We start from the raw sequence: 25,261 nt of genomic DNA, 5'->3' as shown, positions 1-25,261 counted from the left end.
AAAATAAAGTAACAAATTCTGCCATAAATGGTTGTTTACATTTCAGTAATTACACAACTAATATGCGTTTGTTTACTTGAAACAAAGATTATGGCAATAAGTAAACGACTAAATACCTTACATAAATGAACTTTCATTAATACTTTACTAACCAGGGAAAGAAAACATCTCTACGAAATATTTGCTCTTACATTGTATTAAAACGTCTTGTTATGTCACAAAAATCTTGATGGTTAAACACAGTAAGATTTATCTATAATAAAACGACGAAGTACATTTGCACAAGGTATCTTAAATAACATTAAAATGCTCTTAGGCTCTTAATTCAACCATAATTCAGGGCAAACTGAGACTTTCCCCACATAAACGGATATAACATAACTTTAATATCAAAATCCAATTTTCCAACATTATTTATCCAATTGACTGAATCACTATAAAATTGTCGGGCTTAAATAACATACCTAACAAATACATTTGGTTCAGGGAGCAAAATACATTTACCCTTGGCTATTTTCCAGTAACAATACGGCCCAAAAAAATTCTGTAGATCTAAATTCTCTTGTTGCTGAATTTTCAGAGCATTAGTTGCAAAATACTTTTAGGTAACATTATTTTATACATGGCTAGTGTCATCTTACTGCATAGTGTTACTGGATATGTTGAAGACCTTCCAATTCTATAACAATAGTTCCTGCCTGTAATAGTGCCTTATTGCGATTTATTCTAATGCACTTCTGTCAATCTTCAGTACTTACAAATTAACCCCACCCCCATCCTCCCACCCACCGTAAAGATTAACTGTCAATATTTAAGTCTTGAACAGAAGCTTTACAGAAGTTTTACTGACTAATGTCTTTTCTTGAATAGCACTTACATTTCATATCTCAATAAATGATGAGAAAATAAAACACCCTCAGTCCACATGAGTAACATTAAAAATGAATAAGCGCTGCAACGGTCAAGATCAGTGACTGAAGAAGTAACTGAATCTAAAAATTCGAAGTGTCATTCCGGGACATTTAAACTGAGTGTCAAATTGCACTCGACTCCAGACCAGATCCACTGCCAACGCATTCGAAAACAGCAGAAGTGGCCGGATAACTGCTTCCACTGCTTTCAAGAGCCGAGAGTACTTTAATTGAAGATTCACGGCACGCCATCACCCTTGCATCTAAATGCGATAGATTATGACGGCCGCACTATTTCCAAATGCTTCATGCTATGTTGGCAGCACTGCACCCGAATGCTATGTATACGTGGTACTGGCAGTACTGCAATCATAGCCTCGCCTGGGGTTGGTAGCTCTGAATCTTGCTTCTTTGTTATGGCTGTTTTGTTGGCCTACAGGGGCAAATTCTTACAAGAATGATGGACCATTACGGGACCACTTTCCGTTATAAACCGGACACGAAATGGTCCATCTGAGGATTAACAGAACCGTCTCAATAAAATTGCATATACAGGACTGCCAACTTCTTCGAGGTTATTGCGAGTTTTAAACGGAGCGTGGAAACGCAAACATTACGACAGACTTACTTACCTCTTTATACACACAATCAACCGAATCCTTTACGTAACGTGACTTTAAAAACAGAGAGGAAACAACACATTAGGGGAATCATGAATACTCAATCAATACAGATAACCAAGCTACACATATAACCTATCGGGGATTCAGTATTCACTTTAATAAAAAAAACCATTGATAGATAGTTATATACTTTTTGCTCATATTCATTCATACAGTGCTGTCATGGTATAGTTACATTAAAAAAAAAAACAATCCTTGGTAAAAGGCTCTTTTATTCATAAAAACTATAAAAGGGAAGCCACGTCTGCAGATGGTCAGTAATACAATATAATAAGATACAATATCATATAATTTAGTACAATTATTAGGCCTCCATACCGTAAAAATAGTGATAATATAAGACACACACGGAATGGAAGGTTACAAGTAGTCAACACAACGTTTAGACCTGTTGAACCAAGACATCCTTATTCTGCTCACTTAATATATGGATACACGCCGAGATTTATGCAGTGGGATATATTGCATATTACAACCCCTTTCAGAAATGGATGACAAGTTTCATGCACAAAAGCGAGAAAAGTCAATTATAGATTGCCAAACTTCAAATACAACAGAAATTTAATCATATATTTTACTTCCATTTAAGAATTTAGGGATGCACCGGAACCAGTATATCAATAACATATTCAGTACTAAAATAAATAGTATTATATATATATATAATATATATACTAATGTATATATATGTACCTGTGTATATATATATATATATATATATATATATATATATATATATATATATATATATATATATATATATATATATATATATATACTATATCTATACAAAAATGGGGAAAAAGAGAGAGAGAGAGAGAGAGAGAGAGAGAGGAGAGAGAGAGAGAGAGAGAGAGAGAGAGAGAGATTATTTTGTTTATCTATCAATTTTTTTGTATTACAGGCCAAAACAACTCTCTTTGCCCACCATACAAATGGTCGAAAATGTGAAAAAAGGTCTTAAGTAGCCTAGCAATAATTATAAATTTGGTACAGTCAGATTTCAGTTTCCGTACATAATTGAAGATAAGGATCTTTTTTTCCTGTACCTATACCATTGGTTGATAAACTAAAGAATAAATCTTAATCCTTACCCATTATAATTTTGGTTAACGACAAAGATTATCCTGCAAGTTTTCCAATAAAATTACTTGAAAGATAACTACAGTACATTACTAACCACTTCATATTTTCTTAATGAAATTATGTAAATGAAAAGTTGGAAAATATCAAGATTAGAAATAAATGCAAATAGTTTAGAGTTGAGAAATGTAAGCCTACATGTAAAATAAGTTCCGATTCATGCCGGTTATTTCATGATAGTTCCGGGCCGGAACTTGCTAAAATTTGAAGTTCCGGCCGGAAGTAACCGGACGGAAACGAGTTCCGGTGCGCCTCTAAGTTTTGGTCATTTCGAATCATAATAATAACAACATTTATAAATTACCTGTAAATGACGAACCTTCTTGCAGCGATCACTGATGATGTAACGTAGTTTCTACAGCAAAATAGTATTCGAATTTTCATCGATATCTACTAAAAGTTTAATAAATGATGAGCATCGGAAAAAGCATGATTTCTCAAAGATCCATCAAAATCAGTCCATCAGTTTTCACGTAATCCTAAACAGACGGACAAATAAACAAACAGAAAAACCTAAAAGAAACATAGGTTTAGGAGGATATATATATATATATATATATATATATATATATATATATATATATATATATATATGTATATATATATATATATATATATATATATATATATATATATATATATATATATATATATATATATATATATATATATATGGCAACCAACAACGATCAATGCAAATTAATTTAAGGCATAGAAAACGACAAATGAGAGAATTAAAAGATTTAGGCATGCCTGATCTTAAAAGGTAGTACATAACTTGCTCTAATAAATGAGATATCAATAAGGAATCACAGAATAAAAGGAGTAACAGACGTACAGATTATGTATAATTGCTTTACATTCCTTAATAGCCAAGGACTTACAGGTTGATTTGGATTCATAACGCAATGGTCATCGAATATTAAATAAACTAATTGATTAAAATCAATAAATAAAATCTATATAAAAACTTTGGATGCAAAACATATCAAACACTAATAAATAAGTTCCAACTTTCTGAACTTGTTCTTTATTTATACAAGCAGAACCGTTAACCTTACATTCAGTGCTTACGGGCTGCTCTATGAGCAAGAGCCCGTGCTGGCATAAAGCCAGCTTAATCAAAAACAACAATTATATTCAAGCCTCCTCTTTTATCCAACTAATAAGCTGGCAAGAGGAGCCTCCAGGTTCCCGAAGGTGTTGCCTTTCCGTTATAAGCATTCGTTTTTAGGATGAGGTTGCTAGCCCCAAGCTTACGTACCACATATGACCAAGAGGGTTAGCGGGCAAATGGCGTTCGGTGTCATTGGTGATCACCCATTTGAATAAGAGAACAGACCAGAAAATAATAAATGAATATGAGCATGCAATTACGAACTTAAGACATGTTTCGTTTCCATATCACCTCACAGGGGTCCAGCAAAGAGAGGATAAGGGGTTCGATCGTTCTTACAACAAACACGTACCACATATGACACCAAATGGCGTTCGGTACCAGCAGACCGGAATCGATCCCGTTTTCGGGGTCAGTGGTTATCATAAGAGAAGGATGAGGTTCGAACACATGACCGTTTCTTACAAGTAGTGATTAAGCATATGTTAACCTGAGAAGTGAATAACGTACCTGGTAGTTAGTCGCCTGTAGCAGATTGCAACAAACGGAGAATCGCATCGTGCTGGCAACCTCCTCCCGACGGCCTTTGTGAGAACTGAAGCAAACGCCATAAAAAGAAAAAAAAGAGGAAAAACCTCCAGCACAAGAGGGACCATCTCGCAAACAAATCAGAATTTGAGAACATATTCCTTGGGTGAAAAAAAATCACCCATAGGGGAAGAATGAAGTAAGATAAATTACACCATCAAAGGCGTCTGAGAAAACCGATCCTGCCTTTAACGTCGACCCAAGATGATGCTATCTATGACGGAGTGACCTAGGCCTAAAGAGGAGATGCCCATTAAGATAAGAAAAAAGGGGCCTCCTAGTTGGGACCATCACTATTTTGTTAGGAGAAAAAATTACTTGTTCGGTGGCTGGTACCACCCGATCATCCTTAAAGGGAAAAAAATAAAAGGAAATATCACGTGTCTGAGATAGCAGAAGTTTCTATTAACGAACCCCAATGAGTGGGGAATAGACGGCCTATCAGATAAAGAGCCAAGGATGTATAAAAAGTATAAATAAAAACTGGAAATGCAGTAAAAGCGACACAAATAAAATGAATGGCCATTCCAGAGTATATCATGGAAAAAACAATTAAACTCTACGTCCTGAACGAAGACAGAACGGATGAATAATGTTTGTGTGCATACACACATACACACATATATATATACATGTGTGAGCACAAACATTATTCGTCCCGTTTATATATATATATATATATAATATATATATATATATATATATGAGTATAACCTATATATATATATATATATATATATATATATATATAATAGTGTGTGGAGTGTGCGTATAGCAATATCCTATTAGGTCCCGAGACAGTTAAGCAAACAACACAAATAAACCATCTAAGACGGAAGACAAAGAAGTGAGAGCCAACCCTTAAAAAAAGGGTGTTCTCTTACAAATGATGTGAACTTGAAAGGCTTGACATAAGTTTAATGTCTTGGTGAAAGTGGGTTGCACCTGACGTTGAATGAATGCATATGTTCTTACTTATATATTTTCTTTTAATATGAGTAAATGTGGGAAGGGGTGGCTTGTCAAGAATTACAGGGCTCGTGTTTATCAGAGTTTTCAGCCCTGCTAATAATCAACAAAAAGTATTGTAACATTATTTACATTCATTCAACACAGAAGATACAAAAAAAGGATTCACGAAGTTTTCCAATACTGGAATTATTCATATTCATTCACCATTCAAGTTATAAAGAAGGTTCACGAGGTTTTCCAATATTGGAATTATATTCATATTCATTCAACATTCAAGATACAATGAGGATTTACAAAGTTTTCCAGTACTGAAATTATTCAGATTCATTCAAAATTTAAGATACAAAAAGGATTCACAAAGTTTTCTAATATTCGAATTATTCATAGTCATTCAACATTCAAGATACAAAAGGATTCACAAAGTTTCCTAATACAGGAATTATTCATATTCATTCAACACTCAAGATACAAAAAGGGTTCACAAAGTTTTCCAATAATGGAATTATTCATATCCATTCATCATTCAAGATACAAAGAGGGTTCACAAAATTTCCCAATACATGAATTATTCATATTCATTCCACATTCAAGATACAAAAAGGACTCACGAAGTTTTCCAATACAGGAATTGTTCATTCAACATTCAAGATACAAAAAGGATTCACAAACTTTCCCAATACTGGAATTATTCATATTCACTCAAAATTCAAGATAAAAAGAGGATTCACAAGGTTTTCCGATACAGTAATTCTTGTCCTCACAAATGTTATTAATATCATTATAATCCTCCTCTCGCATGGTAGCACTTAAGGATGTGGGCTGTATTATAATGACGATGTCATTACTGCCATTCCGGTGAGATCATAATAGTGAAGACACGCATTTATTGGTGATGTACGTTATTGCTGGCATACATTATTTTTTAATATCGCCTCAGAAATTTACATAAAGATTTATTTATAACCCAATTCCATTACGAAGTAATGCCTGGATCTTCGATAAATGCCTCATGTCATTTATATTTCTCAAAAATGGAAACAATGTACAGTAGGTAATCACATTTCTATATTTCCTACTTTCACTGTACCTTCACTTATGAGTTCCTTCACGTTTCTCATTGTCACAAAAATAAAAGTATTTTTTATATCTTCTTACTTTTCATTATAATTTCGCTTACGAGTTTCTTCACTTTTCTCATAAATAATGGTATTTATGTTTCAATACCTTACTTTTCATCATACTTCAACTTGGGGGCTTCTTCACTTTTCTGAAAAATAATGGCATTAATATTATATCTTACATTTCATTACATTTCCACTTAATTTTATTCACTTTTCTAAAAAGTAATGGTAATTGTTAAAGCTTCTTACTTTTCATTATACTTCCACTTAGGAGTTCCTTCTCTTTTCTAAAAAAATAATGGTAAGATGGTAATTGTTATATCTTCTTACTTTTCATTATACCTCCACTTAAGAGTTTCTTCACTCTTCTAAGCAACAATAGTATTTACGTTTTCATATCTTACTTTTCATATACATTCAGTTAAGAATTTCTCAACCATTTGCTGTTCTTCCTCATACCCTGAGGTTATCCTCCATGGTAGAGGTAACAGTGATCTAGATACCAGTTATGATATGATTCCAGTTAATGTTTTGAATAACATCCGCGACACAGCCGCCGTTAATTGCATAGCAACATCAGGGCTATGTTGCGTAAATGTAAATGGCTGTAGGAGAGGGCGCTTAATATCACCTGCTCTCAATGACGCCTTGCTTAATTGAGTGGGATGTTCTTGGCTCTAATTGTGGGTCCTTTTAGTTTTCTTAATTAAAATTGTGACAGCATCAGCATAGTTCTCACACCTTGTATTTATTTTTAAGCTTTCCGTAAACTGAGTTTTGTCTAATTTATTTTTTACATTAAATTTGTTATTAGTCATTTACAGTCATTTATTATATTATCTCTTGCTCTGTTCTGTTCCTTGTCTTCGTTGAGACAAGTGGGAATTCTATTCTGTTACATATATATATATATCCATTAAAATTATATATAATTTCTTCTCTATTTATCATTGCAATTTTATTTATGCAGACATATGCACATTTTAACCGGAAATTGGTATGAATCTGACATAGGTTTTAACTAACGGGAATCAAATATTTTAATCAAAGAGAGAGAGAGAGAGAGAGAGAGAGAGAGAGAGAGATTTAAAGTTGCTGCAGAGATAATTTTTAGGCAATGAAAATCTAAAGGCTCCTTGAATTCTATCATTAGTTCAAGATTGAGGAAGATTACAAGGCTAAGGTTTTTACAGACAATGCATCACCAGAATTACATAACGAGTCGAAATTCTTTGTATTCCTTAATTAGTCGCACTTGAACTAGGGAATGGCTTGGCGCAATAGATATCAAACTTTTAGATACTCAGAGAGAGAGAGAGAGAGAGAGTCATTCAACTAAAAACAACCCGTATTTAAAATCAATGTTCATTTTACCTTTTTAAGTTTCTGTAAAAAAACTATTATGCCGGATTTGTCTTTCCGTCCTCACTTTTTTCTTTCCGTCTCAGATCTTAAAAATTACTGAAAATAGAGAGGGCTCAAATTGGTATATTGACCCATCCACCCCCTCCCAATCATCAAACATACCAAATTGCAGCCATCTAGTCTCAGTAGTTTTTATTTTATTCAAGGATTTTAAATTTACCGTAATCGTGCTTCTGGCAACGACATCGGATTGGCCACCACCGCAGGTTAAAGTTTCATAGGCCGTGGTTCATACAGCATTGTACCGAGACCACCGGAAAGACAGATCTATTTTTCGGTGGCCTTGATTATACGCTGTGGACTGTACAGAAAACTGGCGCATTTTTTTCTATTTTCTTTTAATCAAGAAATGCGATTACGATAAATAAACAAAAGAAAAGTTTCCAATGAAAATGACTAAAAATGAAGTACCTAACAGCATGTAATATTTACGAGAACTTATCAGCATTTGATGTTTAAAAGATCCCATTCTAATCAGGACATAATTTTTAAAGATCTGTTGAGATCTTTAAAAATCATATCCCGATTTTTGACAGATCTGATGTCATCGGCATCTGGTGTAAGAGATCTCATCACATGATTTTCGAGAGATTTCATCTGCATATGATGATTAAGAGATCTCATCAGCAGATGACTTTGAAGAGATCTCATCAGCATATGATTACATAAAAACTTTTGCACAGTCTAAGCTATATGAAAATGATTTTGCGATACCAAGCCCTTTTCATAAATATACACAAACAGAAAATATAGTCGTACGTAATTACATTTATATTACTAGTTTTTAAATGGTGATTATTATTGGCAAAGTTAAAGAGCAAACGATAAATACACACATGCACTTCACAATAAATAAATAAATAAATATATATATATATACACACACACACACAAAAGTACATACATATATATATGTATATATATATATATATATATATATATATATATATATATATATATATATATATATATATATATATATATATATATATATATATATATATATATATATATATATATATATATATATATATATATATTCAACAAGACTTGATACAATAATGATGAAATCATGAAAATTGATAAAATCATTTAACCACTTTAACATAAAAAAAAAAAATAAATAAACGAAGGAAAAAGATGCAACGAACATTGAGAAATTTCGCCGTAATAAATACTCTGTAAAAACTTTAAAAGCTCTTGAAAAGCAAAACCACACAATCAGAGACATTTTAATTAACAACGCTGAATGAGTTTCGCAATATTCTCACGGCATACATATACATCATTACGCTTGCGAGGTTGGCTGCCATCTTGTCCCCAGCGTGGCCTTTGGTGAAGGATAGACGTTTCAGACCATGGTTCTAATATTTGGAAATAATTCACTTAGGGTGAATACACACAACTAGAGGTTGAGTTAGATTAGAAGTATACCAAAAACACCAAAACTGGATTCTGAGTAGTTTAAGAACATGGCTTTTTAGTTACTCTTGTTTTTAAGGTAAAGGTGCCATGTTGAAAAGACAGTTGGGCTTTTCGCTGCGAAATTTATTTTAAGTATGACTAACTGTAAAATTAAATATTCCTTGGGACATCAATTCTCTAAATATCACTCATCAACTTCTTCTGTTGGCATTTCGGGCATCGGTATGCCCTACTTTATCTAGTAGCAAACCCACAAAGTCTTCTTCAGGCTTCTAAGCATTGATGACGGAATCTCCATTTTTTTTCTTTTTTTCAATTGGTTTGCTTATCTCCTTTTTCTTCCTTTCTTTCACATTAAATGTAAAGCTGCTTTGGGGGGGGGGGGAAGGGAGGTCGCCAGGGTCATACCCTCTCCTAAATTAATCACTTTGAAATAAATAAGAATCTAACTTTAAATTTCTGCGCTGGGTTAAAAATCAGTGAGCTGTGGTTCGTTGAACTTCAAAATATCGGCTACGAATTTGAAGTTGTAGCAACACTGGTTCTTGAGCTATCAAAACGAATGGAGTGTGCATTTTGCTACGCTGGCTAAAGGAATGGACGGAGAGTCCCCAAAATGTCAATGTGATACAAGAATAAGTATGCCAGAAATGGGGTAGTAAAATCTAACGATGGATAGAAAATATTTTTAATAAATGTAAATGTAAAGGAAGGAAAATAATAATGTCACATCTATATGAAAAGAAAACGATTTAAGCTGGTTCTCCTAACACCAGAAACCCCTTCAGTTAAAAGTAAAAACAAACATGACCAGAAGTTATTTTCCCATCGTAAATAAGTTAAAATTTCTCCCTAACTTTGAAGACCTTCACTTGTAACTCGATAAATACTCCGTGTAAACAAAGCATTCTTCTGCGACTGATGAGATTCAGCTGCATAGCTTTTGTTGTGCACGTCAAGTTTTGACACAGCTGAAGCATTTCTTATTAAATAGAAGACACCCCAATCACTGCACATAGTTTACAAAATGCTATTAAACGACCAGGAAAAATAAGATCAGTAATTCTGGAGGCAAGCTGAACAAGAATCTTGACATTTGGGAACACAAAGCTGCAATATTTATTTAATTAAAACCTGTATAATTACTCCAGCACGCATTTCCTGTAAAAACACACACACACTCTCTCTCTAATCTACAAAGAAACCAACTGTTTTATGAGCTCAAATTCTAACATGTCAGTAAATGGAACAGTCAGAGACGGATGTGTAACATTATATCTGTAGCATATATCAATTCGATCTCACAAGCAAATAGGTCAGCCCTATTTATTCTATTTTGTGTATGTGTGTGCGTGTGTTTGTGCGAGTGTATGTGTTTCCTCCTCTTTTCCACGACCTCATTCTATGCACGCCTTCTATCCCTTGGTTAGGAGACTGTCTCTTGGTTTATTCCGCTTGACCTACTTCCTGAACTTCGTACTCAGCGTCTCCATGTTTAGAAAACGGAAGCACAGCCCTTCACCCCCAACTAATAGATTTGAAGAAAATCGTAAAAAGGGTTTCCTCGGCTCTTACATAACCTTCCGTCCTCTAAAAGGCAGGTTTCCTTCCACTTTATTTTTCTTGTTTCTCCGGGTCTGGGCAATGATAAAGGCTATTAGGTTTCTGTTGCATAAACCTCTGCATTTACACACACACACACACACACACACACACACACACACATATATATATATATATATATATATATATATATATATATATATATATATATATATATATATATATATATATATATATATATATATATATATATATATATATATATATATATATATATATAGAGAGAGAGAGAGAGAGAGAGAGAGAGAGAGAGAGAGAGAGAGAGAGAGTTACGGAGCAAATGTCGCTCCCCTAGGTAAGATTTGCCTTTCCTGACAACCTCTCGTTCCCTTGCCGGAGTTTTATTCCTAAACTTTCTTCAAGTCACCAGTGTATTAAAATATGACGACAACAACGTGGCCTGTTTGAAGAATTTCTTGAATATCTTTCCTTACTTTCAGATACCTAATTGTCATTTCAGTCTCTCTAGGTTCCAAGTTCACTGTAGTTTTCGACGTTTTCAGAACTAAGACTTCCTATGAGTCCTTCAAGAAAATTACATTGTTCTTTGTTTCACTTATCTATCTGTCCGCCGACTTATTCCTAACTCTGTCCTTCAGCCAATAATGACAATTCATTTGTCCGTATGTCCCAAGGAGAAACAAGCATGAGTTCTCTGTTTACGCCTAACAGTAGTGCACGTTGAAATAACAGAACAATAAAGTTAACATTCTAAATAAAAGTCAAATGAAAATGGCCATGAATGGTTCCTCTCATAAATAAGTAAATAAGGATTCCTGGAACCTTTTCGCAGGAGAATATCAAAAAATGCTACCGTAAGTCACACTCCGGTTCCTGGATCAGCCATGCCACCCCTAAACCTCCCGTCGCCCCGCCCCCGCACCTCCAAAAACGTTGGACTCGTCATGCATTTTATCAATCACCGGCAGTCAATCCCCTCCCGCCTTCCCAGGTCCCAGCCCCTAGGAACCGTGTTTACAGGCATTCCGGTGTATCGGGTGTGTAAACCCTGTTTCGCTTTTGTCAGCAGCATCAGCCGGTGCCTTTTTCCCCGTCCCTATTAATAATCCGGAATCGACAGTGGTTAATCACATCAAATAACGACGTGGAAAAATGGAAGCTAGGAGCTCATCTGTATACACAAGTATCAGGTTCATTTATATTCAGCGCGCATTAAGCTCAATGAGCTTCGTGCTACCGTGATGGAAAGAGAGAGAGAGAGAGAGAGAGAGAGAGAGAGAGAGAGAGAGAGAGAGAGAGAGATTATAGTATATGAAAAATTTCACCGCCGTTTTTATTATCTGAGGTATTTTCTACCTAGTTTTAGAATTACTTATCAATGCACTTAATTATTTGCAATAAATTAAACTGGTTACAGTTTCAAAACAATTTTGCTTTTACTTCTTCTCTAAAGGTTTTACCAATTCGAATTTTTCTTGCTTTCTTCCATTAGTTATTATAGTACAGAACTAAATATAATTGGAAGCAAACAGAAACTTCAAATCATTTTCTCTCTCTCTCTCTCTCTCTCTCTGCTCACCCAGCCTCCATCCCTATCGCCAAAGACACATTGCAAGCTATTTGTAAGAGTCCAGCAGGAAACAAACTTTTCTACGGCGGGATGAGAAATGGGGAGTCGGAAGGGGGGCGGCGGGGGTAGGGGGGGGGAGATATGACGATAGAGGGTAGGAGGAAAGGAGGGGGCCTAATGGAAGGGGGTTGGGGCGACCGGGGAATCCCTTATCTCGCCCAGGAAACGATCGCTAACATGGCCCCCTCCTACCAGACTAACTCTGCCTCCTCCTCCATCCCTAACCAGCCCCCTTCTCCCAATCCATGTCCTACGTATCCTACTATTTCTCTTCCAAACTCTTTTTCCCTCTTTTTTATAGTCTACTGTCCATTACCAAGTTCTTTTAAAACCTTTCTCACTGTATCTAAAGTTGAGATCACAATGAAAATTCAATTATAAAAGTACCCTGCAAGTCGTGCGAACGTTTACGGAGAAAATTCATAATTCTTATTTTTGGCAAAATATATAAGTACCTATTAGCTGGACGTAAATTATTAAAAATTACAACAATTATTTTTTTTTTAATTAAAATATCAAAGTGGCTTCGAGGTATGAAATGTGAACCAGTTTTTTTTTTTCCGGAGATCAGCTGGACCCAGTAGCTAATGAGATATTATGAAAACATATGTTTCGGTATAACCTTTGCTGAAATGAATACAAATCCAAAATAAATTCTAGTTTTCTACATGGATTTAACTTCCCTTAAAAAAACAATCAACTCTTCGTAAAAGTTCTGATTCGCTGGAAATGAATTACTATATTTTCCAAGATTAAAAAAAGATATGACGGATGAGAAAGACGCCTTTCCTACTTTTGCCAAAATAATTAAATTAAATTCACCCTGATTAAGGAAGGCGCCGCTTCAACCACCCTGACCCATTCTAAACTATTGAATAGCAAGATAAAAGATATCCTCTGGCTGGGCCACACCCTTACTCAACCTAATATTATCCTAATTTTTTCTTTCTTGTCATGACTAAAGGAATATTCTTGCCTCAAGACATACCCCATATCAATTATAGTTCATTACAACAGTGCTGCAGTTTTTAAACAGTTACAAAATTGTCTGAACCACAGAATGTTAGCGTTACATCAAGAGTACACACTTTAGATTATTATTATTTGATTATTAGTGTCATTTCCATTACTCTAAAAATGTGCTAATTCATATCTTTACACATTGGGAGAGATTTCTCTTGGTAATGAAACACTGAATTAATTTTACTGCACTAGAAAATTACTTTTCCCATAGTCAGAAATTACTAAAAAAAAAAAAAAAGGAAAAATAAATGAGAGTCATTTCCATTACTGCTGACACAACAATTTATAACCTATGCCGTAAACTCCGTGAGCATCAACCCTTCATATATGCAGAACAAAATGGTAATCATAATTCTTCAAACAGAAGAAAGGAGATAAAAATTTAACTTAGAAAAATATGTATTAAAATGGCCAAATCATAAAAATAAGCTAAATTCATTACTAATTCCAACCTGGCTGTGGAAAGGAATTAAAATTTTCGTGGAGTCACCTGCTGCATTAAGGCTGTCTTGGGTACAGGCACTTCGTAATTAGCATTGGGAACTCGATCCTTACTTTTCACCAGAAATTATGATGGTCTCCTCTTAATATCATTTACAATGTCTGCCTTCATTCCCTCCTGGATTGCTCTCTTGTGAGTTAGAATACCTGTTACATACGAAAAGCAACAATCAAAAGTAGTAGTAGCAGTAGTATAGCAGTAGTAGTATCTGCTGCAATACTAGGAGTGAAAGAAGTTACAATAACTAATCTAGTATTAGTTATGACAAGACAGGAAAATTAATTTCTGAACCACACAACCGACAAGATCATTAAATCCAGAATATCAATAAAGGTAAATATGGCTAGTGCTTTAAAAGCATCTAAATCAGTAGGTGTAAAAACTGACATCCTATACAGTATACACACACACACACACACACACACACACACACACATATATATATATATATATATATATATATATATATATATATATATATATATATATATATATATATATATATATTAGATGAAACGATGCCTGATAGAAATTGGTTCTAGAAAAAAAAGTACAACAGCCCCAACCAAAATTTATGGATTAACAACTGAATCATGGATGAGCCTCTTGTGCAAAACACACACCTGTATTATAGGCTACTTTGTACACCTGAACATTCTAGGGCTCCTGGATAGTAAGGAACTTCACTCTCAGCACCTCTTCCATCTACTTATCCGACAGGTTCTAGGACCTCCTCTTTTTCTCCCTCGGAGCACTTTCGAATTTTAGTCTGTTTTCACATCTTGTTCTATCATAATACCCAAACCATTCCACAGCACTATCAATCTTTTCACCTACACTAACCTTTGTAGTACTTCTTTTATATATCTCTATATTCCACACCTTTGGAATTTTTTTACGGGCTACGAAAACACTGCATTCAAATAGTTCCAACCTTTCTTCTCTAATTCGCATTTAATACCCACACTTCACTTCCTAAAAGGAAAATTGGTTCAACAACAAACCGTTCATACCTTCCAAGCTTAGCATCTAAAGACACTCCATTTTCTTCCCAATCTGTTACAAACACTTTGCCTATTCTGTGATACCTCTTCCTCATCATATATACATATACATAGACACACACACATACACACACACACACACACACACACACACACACACACACATATATATATATATATATATATATATATATATATATATATATATATATATATATATATATATATATATAGATATAGAGAGAGAGAGAGAGAGAGAGAGAGAGAGAGAGAGAGAGAGAGAGGTTTAAAACTGGCAACAGAAAGGGGCTTGTTAAGTTAATTTATGTTTTATTAACAAATGAAAAACCGTAGAAATATATTCGTATTTGCATTACATTACATAAAAAATACAGTGTAAACTTGTAGCACAAGAGAACGCTGCAAAAGATATTAATGAAATAACGGTGGAAGTGTAATTAAAAAAATGGAAAATGGGTTTACATTTCACTAGCGCATAAGGGCGTTGAAGATGTCTGTTCAACTCTATCACCACTGCTCTCAAATCCCGCAAAAAAAAAAAAAAAAAAAAAAAAAGAATATAAAGAGCTCTGCACACGAACAAACGCATAAGGCAAATACCACGAATATTTGCAAACCATTAGTTTCGGAGTCACAAGGGGCAAAGTTTTATTATCTGCGTGGCATTTGACTACTCCCACGTCCTCCCTTCCTCTTTGACAGTGGAGAGTCGAGTGAGATTAAAAGAAACAAAACCGACGGAATCCAAAAGAGAAGAATTCGTGAAAAGATTTTAAAAATGTAAATCGAACGCAAATTCGTCCATATAATCAATGTTTATGGAGGAAAAATGGACGCATGCTCGACCACATAAATGCTAAATACCTAATGACAGATCCTTACAGAAAAGTTAATTACTTTTCACAGGAATATGTCGTCGTTCTCGATATCTGGCCAGAACCTTTAGTTCAGACAACTACAATATTAAATCATCCTTCCACAGAATTAACAGAAATCTGTCAGTGACATTTTGAGACGCCTCATGGACACGCAGACAATAAACAAGAAGACAAACAAACATGACCCATTTCTTAACTTTCAGAGGCGCTTTTAAACTGTACGTTAAATAACCTTAAACTTTGAAGCCACCCTACCCCCCCCAAAAAAAAAAACACACACACACACACAAAACTCAGCAATAGCAAGGCGCATCTGCAAAAACGAATTGCACGACACCGAAAACAAAACACTCGCAGGTGGGCATAAATAGCGCCGGACCCAAACCCGAACTCCTATAAACCAGCGAAAGACAGGGGGCGGGAAGAAAGCCCCCCCGCGAGAAACCATACACAAACCGAAACTGCGAAAGCGATAAGTAATCTGACAACGGTCATATATAGCTCGGAATCATCTTTTGAAAAGGAGCGAGATAACGAAACCCGAGAACAATAGGGCCGAAAAGACCACCGCGAAGTCGGAAGAATAAAGACCCAGAAGAAGTAGGAGCCTGTTACGTCAGGCCGTTTATCAAAACGTTTGTAGCCCCAAAAAAACGTTTCTCCCAAGTTCCGTTTGCGAAGTCTACTTTTCTCCGGAAATATTTATGGCCGCTGTTGCGTCAGAGATGAGACGAAGAGAGGAAAAAACATAAAACATTTACGTAAATAAATTTATAATTAAATAAATAAACAGAAAAACGTTTCTCCCAAGTTCCATTTGCGAAGTCTACTTTTCTCCGGAAATATTTATGGCCGCTGTTGCGTCAGAGATGAGACGAAGAGAGGAAAAAACATAAAACATTTTCGTAAATAAATTTATAATTAAATAAATAAACAGAAAAACGTTTCTCCCAAGTTCCATTTGCGAAGTCTACTTTTCTCCGGAAATATTTATGGCCGCTGTTGCGTCAGAGATGAGACGAAGAGAGGAAAAACATAAAACATTTACGTAAATAAATTTATAATTAAATAAATAAACAGAAAAATGTTTCTCCCAAGTTCCATTTGCGAAGTCTACTTTTTTCTCCGGAAATGTTTATGGCCATTTGCGTCAGAGATGAGACGAAGAGAGGAAAAAACATAAAACATTTTTTTAAAATAAATTTATAATTACATAAATAAACAGAAAAACGTTTCTCCCAAGTTCCATTGCGAAGTCTACTTTTCTCCGGAAATATTTATGGCCCGCTGTTGCGTCAGAGATGAGACGAAGAGAGGAAAAACATACAACATTTACGTAAAATAAATTTATAATTACATAAATAAACAGAAAAACGTTTCTCCCAAGTTCCATTTGCGAAGTCTACTTTTCCCCGGAAATATTTATGGCCGCTGTTGCGTCAGAGATGAGATGAAGAGAGAAAAACATAAAACATTTACGTAAATAAATTTATAATTAAATAAATAAACAGAAAACGTTTCTCCCAAGTTCCATTTGCATACTTTTCCCCGGAAATATTTATATAAGAGATGAGACAGAAGAGAGGAAAATACATAAAAACATTTACGTAAATAAATTTATAATTAAATAAATAAACGGATAAATAAGTAAAACATAAATCACTGCATTAACTAATATGTGGCAGGTAAAGGTTCAAAGAGAAGTCGTTATCGCAGCGAAAGAAACATTCTGTGGTTTTCGTCAGGTTTCCCTCACAGCGAGAGGGCAACTGACTTTCCTCTTGATTTTCTCAATCTAAAACACTCTTCGACCGATTGGCTGAGCTTGTACATAACAATGGCCAAGGTCGCAGACGCCAAATATGACGAATTTATTACATTTTTGTAAGGTTTAAACATTTTTGTAAAGATTAAACAACCTCCTCACATATACACAAACACGCCGTTCATATATACCTATGAATATCAAAGCATATTAAATATTAACATGCTGACGTGATAAGATAATACAACGAAAAATTCTTGACTAATTCTGAGAATTTAATGCATACACACACACCGTTCATATACTCGTATACCTATGAATATCAAAGCATATTAAATATTAACATGCTGACGTGATAAGATAATACAACGAAAAATTCTTGACTAATTCTGAGAATTTAATACATAGTTTGCAGATAATGCACCTGCAAATAATGTGAAAGCCTGAGAATGTAAAAAGTTCATATGCGTGTATCCACAAGAAAGAAAAACGAAGTCAATCAGGAATACGGAACGGATATAACACATTTTTTTCAGGATACTACACAAACAAAATTAACCCATAATTACTTTCAGGCAAGTGCCCGAAAACTACATCAGGGCTCCTATCCCCTCCAATATGTTCCTACACTTGCTGACAAAAAATGACGGTTTAATCTAACCCAACCAACCAAGCTGGATTTTCTAGACGAAGGTTTTCTGGACACCCAATAATCATAACAAACCTGTATCAGGGACATCAATAATATCCTTAAGGCTGATTCAAATGTGATTCCTACACACACGTCAAAATGTCTTACATTCTTGAACGTTTTACAGGTTATAAACGTAAATGTTGTCTAGGTACTCGCTCTTTGTATCTAAAATAATTTATCAGACCTGAGACAATTACGGAGCATTGATGAAACAATATGAAAATATACTAGGGCGAAAATAATAGAGAACCTACAACCTTACTTTCCTTCATTATGTTCCTAATTGTTAAGTTATTCAAGGTCAGATAATGAGAAGAAAGAGAAGAAATACAATAAAAAGTACTGGCCCGATAAGTAAACAAGAAGTAACAGTCAACTGAAGCCACTGTATTCCCTTTGCCATCCCTGCTTTAACAAATAAGAAAACCTAATTTGCTCAAGAGGCCTAAACCTGACATCTTGCTAATGAACAGAGAACCGTAACTCCCTACTTAATTAATGGCTGGCGGCTGAGTATGAGCCTTAATAATAAGGCCTATCATATTCCATAGACAGTTACGAGATTAACATGGGTTTGGGTATGCTCGCCAAGAGCGCGGAGTTGGGCACGGATTACCTGAACAGTCAAGCTTTAGACTTCTGTTTCGAAGAGTTTCGTATTGTCATCTGTTACGGAAGATTATATTTATCCATAAATTTATTTGATTAACACTAAAATGTACAGTCTTAAAATGAATTCTGCACATGTTTATGAAGTGTTGTCTACGAGTATAGACACACAAAGGTTTTTGCCCACTTGGGCAGTAGATAGAAGAAAGCTGTACTGAGTTGTTATCAAATATACTTTACGAAATACAATTGCAAATGTCAAGTTTACATGTAATTCCTACATCTGTGACTACTGACGTAACACAAGTTAATTTCGTAATAACGGCAGTTTATCTTTAATTTGAAAACAAAGGATACTAACAGGCAAATATCCACCAATGGAATTTTGGTAATGCTGACCTGTCAGTCATTCAACACTCCTGCGATAGCCTAACAGGTATGCTTGCTTCTCTCTCTCTCTCTCTCTCTCTCTCTCTCTCTCTCTCTCTCTCTCTCTCTCTCTCTCTCTCTTTTGACAATACGTTAGATTAATGAGGAGAGGACAGAAAAATTCGCACACGAGATATTTTTGTAATCCTTCAATATCAATTAACAATCCACAGATAAGCCAGCAGCACATTCTCTCTCTCTCTCTCTCTCTCTCTCTCTCTCTCTCTCTCTCTCTCTCTCTCTCTCTCTCTCTCAAAATACGTTAGATTAACGAGAAAAGGAGGGAAAAGTTCGCTCGATGTGTTTACCATTTTTGCGCGACAGTTTTCATTATCAGGACGACCAAAAATTTCCGCGTTCGATAAACTTCAGCGGATGAAAAACAACTTAAATATATCAGCGCTCGAAAATTGAATTATAAAAATGCCAATTGATATTTTCTTTTTAGTTTACGACCACGCTGGGAATTTCATCCACACATTTTAAATCACAAAAGTGCAAGCTTGGACTTAGGCCACTGATTTATGATTAAAAGGCTAAAACGATTTCGCTAAATTTATCTCTGAAACACAAGGGAGGTTTGACCCTTTGTATGAGGTCAATAACAGCGACGCAATAATAATAATAATAACAGAATTTTCATTGTTTTTAAGAGCTAACATAATGTTCTCCATCCTGATAATAATAATAATAATAATAATAATAATAATAATAATAATAATAATAATAATAATAACAGAATTTTCATTGTTTTTAAGAGCTAGAATGAATGAGGCAGACTCTGGCCTACAAAGAAAAAATAAATCAGCATTCTTCTTTTATTCTTAGTGAAATACCTAATAAGAGTGTTGGCAGATTCATCCATAGTTAGAGCATATATAAAACCCACTCGTAGCAATCTTCTTGATGTATAAGTTCTATCTGCATCGTGACATTCTAGAGTTGTCAATCTCTATTTTCCAATGTGTATCGAAGGGATTCAGTGCTAGAATCCGACAACTGCCGTTGACGAATATCTTGGTCTCTCCTTCTATCTCTATCTTTCAATCCTTCCCCGTAGCTCTCAGACTTTTCTGTGCTCAGTATCTTAGTCTTTTCCCTTTTTGCATTCCAGGGCACTGAATAAGCGAAAGGCGCAGAATCTAGCCCTGCGGGCTGCTGGGATCTCATATATCAAGAAAACAGATGGCAGCAGGGCGACGTTCCCACGGGACACAAAAGGGTCCTGTATTCAAATTCACAATTTTGATTTATCGTTAAACGCATTACGTTCGCAGGCAAATATTTCAAACGGTTATGTTCTAAACCGCTGTTCATAAATTATGATACAGTGAAAGGAAATGGAATTTTGATGCATGAGCTATGGCACTCATAAAATTCCTCTGCGACAGCTAAATACAGTTATGAATTTGAGGTAGGAATAAGTTTGTTTGGTTATTGCATTCCGCCTCGTGTAAACGCGAATTCCTATCCCTCGATGCGCAGTTCGGACTTCTATCGTGGTATTTATTCGAAAGCTAAAAACATCTGTTTATGAGCCGCAATGGATGCCCTCTCTCTCTGATCTTTTCTAACACACACACACACACACACACACACACACACACACACACACACACACATATACACATATATATATATATATATATATATATATATATATATATATATATATATATATATATATATATGTGTGTATATATATATATATATGTATGTATATGTATGTATATGTGTATATATATATGTGTGTGTGTGTGTGTGTGTGTGTGTGTGTGTAAAACTGTGTCACTTAAACAACAGTGACTGTTTGATATATACATATTAGGACACAAATATCGTTTAATATCAAATTCACTTTGCCTTGGATTCGAATCCTGCAGGTGACAAACCACATATATACGATTATTCCCTTTGGGTGCAAGTTATTCTAAGGTATACTTAACCGGATATTAAACGATATTTGTGGCTTAATATTTGTGAATACACACAAACACTCACACATTATATATATATATATATATATATATATATATATATATATATATATATATATATATATATATATATATATATATATATATATATATTTATAAGTAACATATATATAAGGTGTGAATGTTACTTCAATTTTTTATTTACACTTACTCATGACACTCGCTTTAGTCGTGTACAGTCTCTTATCATTGAAATTCTGTAACACAGGGACACAAAACTAAAACGATAGAAACCTAGAATTCTTAATAAGAAATGGCAAAAAAAAAAATAATAATATACAGACCTTGTTACGCATTCGCACGGCCATGAATGATCCCAGGAAGTGATAATTAGCAGCCATAAATACTTCTGAGCCCAGAAGCAGGAGCAGCTAAATCTGCAGCCCCGGCTGCAAGCGGAGGAATTCAAGCATTTATATCCTCCGCGAATGGCGAACTCTATCAAAAGATAAGTAAAGAGCTATTAAGGGCGAAAGCAGTTAGGAGATGCGCTTAAATCAGCAGTTGAGGAGACTAAGATCCGGGTGTTCAGGATTCTTAAGTCATAAATTCAGAGTGAAGGGGGGTCGGGTGGAGGGATGGTGGGTTGGGAAATGAAAAGGGGGGGGAGGAAGGGAGTGTGATTTGAGCCTCTGATTAACAAGTGATAAGAAGTATGTGGAGGAAAGGGAGAGGAGGAGGAGAAGAGGAGGAGGAGAAGAAGTGGAATTAGAGAAGGAAAAAAAAAAGGGGAGAATCATGAGGCGAAACGTAATTGGAGATGAAGGTCAATTAAAATGAAATTGAATTTGTGTCTGTAAGTTAGACTTCCGAAGCTAATCACAAAAAGATCAATAAACAGGACAGCACAGAGAGAGAGAGAGAGAGAGAGAGAGAGAGAGAGAGAGAGAGAGACCAACATTCAAAACCGAAGTGTGGAGAGCTATCTGAATCTTGTAGGTGGTAGTACGAATAAAAGGTTGTAAAAAGAGGCCTCTTGTACATAGAAAGATTCTGCAACGGTTGTGGGAACCCGGCGCCAGATAAGCTGTACGGTCTGTCGGTTTACTTGAGAGTAAAGTATGGAGGTAAACAGAGAGAGAGAGAGAGAGAGAGAGAGAGAGAGAGAGAGAGAGAGAGAGATTTAACAGTTCTACAATGTTGCTTCCACCTATACCTACCGAGGTAACGAACAAGAAGGAGAAGAGAAAGGATAAGAAAGCGTGCTAAGTAAAATCTCATTGAGAAGACAGGTCCCATTTCGCTGGCACTTTCTCTCGATTCTTTTTCCTGATTTCCTGCTACACAACCGGGCGGCGTCTTTCACCGCCCCTGCCCAAAAGCTTCCTCCCCTTTTCCACAGTGACCTCATCTTATCTCTTTCCCACCTCCTAATGGCGTTCTAAATATTGCCTCTGTCCAGATAACATTCTCTCTTCCAACCCACCCCTTTACCCCCTACCATCCCGGCCCTATTATTTATTCTGTCATTCTTTCCTTCAGTTCTCTTTGGCTCCTTTTCGGTTCGCTCAATGAGTTTTTACTTCTCCCTTCTTTCCATTATTCCTTTAAGAGCTTAATGACACTTACAAATCTCCTTCGCTATGAACACCGTACCTGATCAGGTTGTTAAAGCTGGCTGCGCGACTCTACACTGAGAAGAAGAAGAAGAAGAAGAAGAAGAAGAAGAAGAAGAAGAAGAGTAGGAGGAGGAGGGGAGGAGGAGGAGGAGGAGGAGGAGGAGGAGGAGGAGGAGGAGAGATGGTGGAGGAGATTCCAGTTTTACTATTTAGGGTGAGCTTGAAATAAGTCCAAATTAGGGAGGAGGGATTCGCGACTATAAAATCTTTTATTACAGTTCCAAAAGTTTCCCAAAACGATTGAGCCATTTTCTACAACTAACTCACGCACCTAATATATATATATATATATATATATATATATATATATATATATATATAATATAGGAACTAACATTACTTAGTAAATAAAAAGAAGAAGATAAGGGTGTATGGTACGATTCTGACTGTAAAGAGAAAAATTACTTATGTAGCATTTAAAACATAGTAAAAGCTTATGGCAGAACTAATAGATATGTATGGTAGACGGTGCTGAGCATGTATTGTGCAGAGGACAATTTTGCCAAGAGTGGCTGAGTTTTTATGATGCAAGTGAAGTATTTTGGAACACTGCAAATGTTAAAGTGGCTGGTTTGGCGTTAAAGTGGGTTAGATCCAAAAAGTTGGTCTCCAAGGCGTTTTAATATCCTTAAGGACGGAGTCCGGGAGAATTCGAAAAAAGGATGTCAGGTGTAATTGCAAATTTGTAGGATAAGAAAATACTGTAAGTCAATAATAACATTTAGTTTGGCTGATATTTGTAGATAATTTTGGCTGAATATAGAGAATAGAAACGGTAGAAACCAATGAACGAGCTTGAAAGTTTCTATAAGAGGGGAGAGATGACAGTAAATATAAACAAGAAAAAGGTTATGATTAAACAGAAACCGAGGAGATTCAGCAATCAGTTGTGTCATGGATCGTGGGAAGATTGAAGCATCTAATTAGTATTTGAGAGTAAATGCAGCAGATAATGGCTGATTGAGAAAAGAGGAGAGTCAGCGAACGTGACACAAGAAAGGCTACAGATTGTGTGTGAAAGGACTGGGAAGAGGCTTGAAGCGTATGGAAGCCAAGGTGAGAACTTGTTAAGGGATTCTTAAACCCACTCGGAGCTGAAGTACACATGTTGAACTGGTTGTTGTTGAGATGAGCCGTTGCACTGTATGTGGTATAAGAACTCTTACGTTAGAAATGTGGTGATACACACACGTGGTAAAAAGGCTAGTGTAGGTGATTTGATCTCGTGGAAAGCATGGATGACGATAGGCTAGTGGACAGGGTGTACAATTTAGATGTGCTAGGAGGAAGTAAGAGAGTAGGCCCTAGAAACTGCTGGAAATAAGGAGTGAAAAAGGTATATAAAAATTTCAGCAAGAGAATGCTTGAAAAGTAGAGGTGAATGGCGCAGTTTGGGTGTGGGTATGGGAAAGGTGGGGGAGCGGGGGAGGGAGGAAGGGAGGCGTTCCACACGATGCTGATTTCCCTTTTGCATGAGCGTATGAATCTGATTAAGCAGTCAAAATATAACTGTTTTTCTCTTTAATATCACTTGGTAAAGGAACCGACTCAAGATGAAAAACACTCACGCACACACGTATTCATTTACCTACTACTCTAAATTATCTTTAATCATGTATGTACAGGACGTACCGGAAAATAATTATAAAATGATACATACAAGAATGGAACTTGTTAAAGACTTAAAACACACACGCACACACGTATTTATTTACCTACTACCCTAAATTGTCTTTAATCATCTATGTACAGGACATACAGGAAAATAAATAAGATACATACAAGAATGGTACTTGTTAAAGACTTACTGTAGATCTCTTAAGTCATTCTGCATCTCTTCTTACAATGATAAAAATAAGGGAAAAGTGAAAATAACAGCTGAAGCGAGAAACAGCGGTTGGGTAACAAAGCAATAAAAGCGGCTTTATGCTTTTAAAGTTGAAACGATAGCTTAGAAAAACTTCTTCATTTGCCCATCTGTATGCTTGGCTAAACCTTTTCCTGTGTCAGTTGCAGGTTTTCTTGGCCGTCCCAATTTCTTATGGTTATTATTTTTGTATTTTGCGTTTTTTTTCCAATATGAGTCACAGATCACAGATCCCCTATGTTGTAATATAAGAG

This window comes from Macrobrachium rosenbergii, chromosome 5, assembly GCF_040412425.1.
Source record: "Macrobrachium rosenbergii isolate ZJJX-2024 chromosome 5, ASM4041242v1, whole genome shotgun sequence".
NCBI classification, from domain to species: Eukaryota; Metazoa; Arthropoda; class Malacostraca; order Decapoda; family Palaemonidae; genus Macrobrachium; species Macrobrachium rosenbergii.
The sequence above is the reverse complement of the archived record's forward strand: the minus strand, read 5'-3'. Positions refer to the sequence as shown.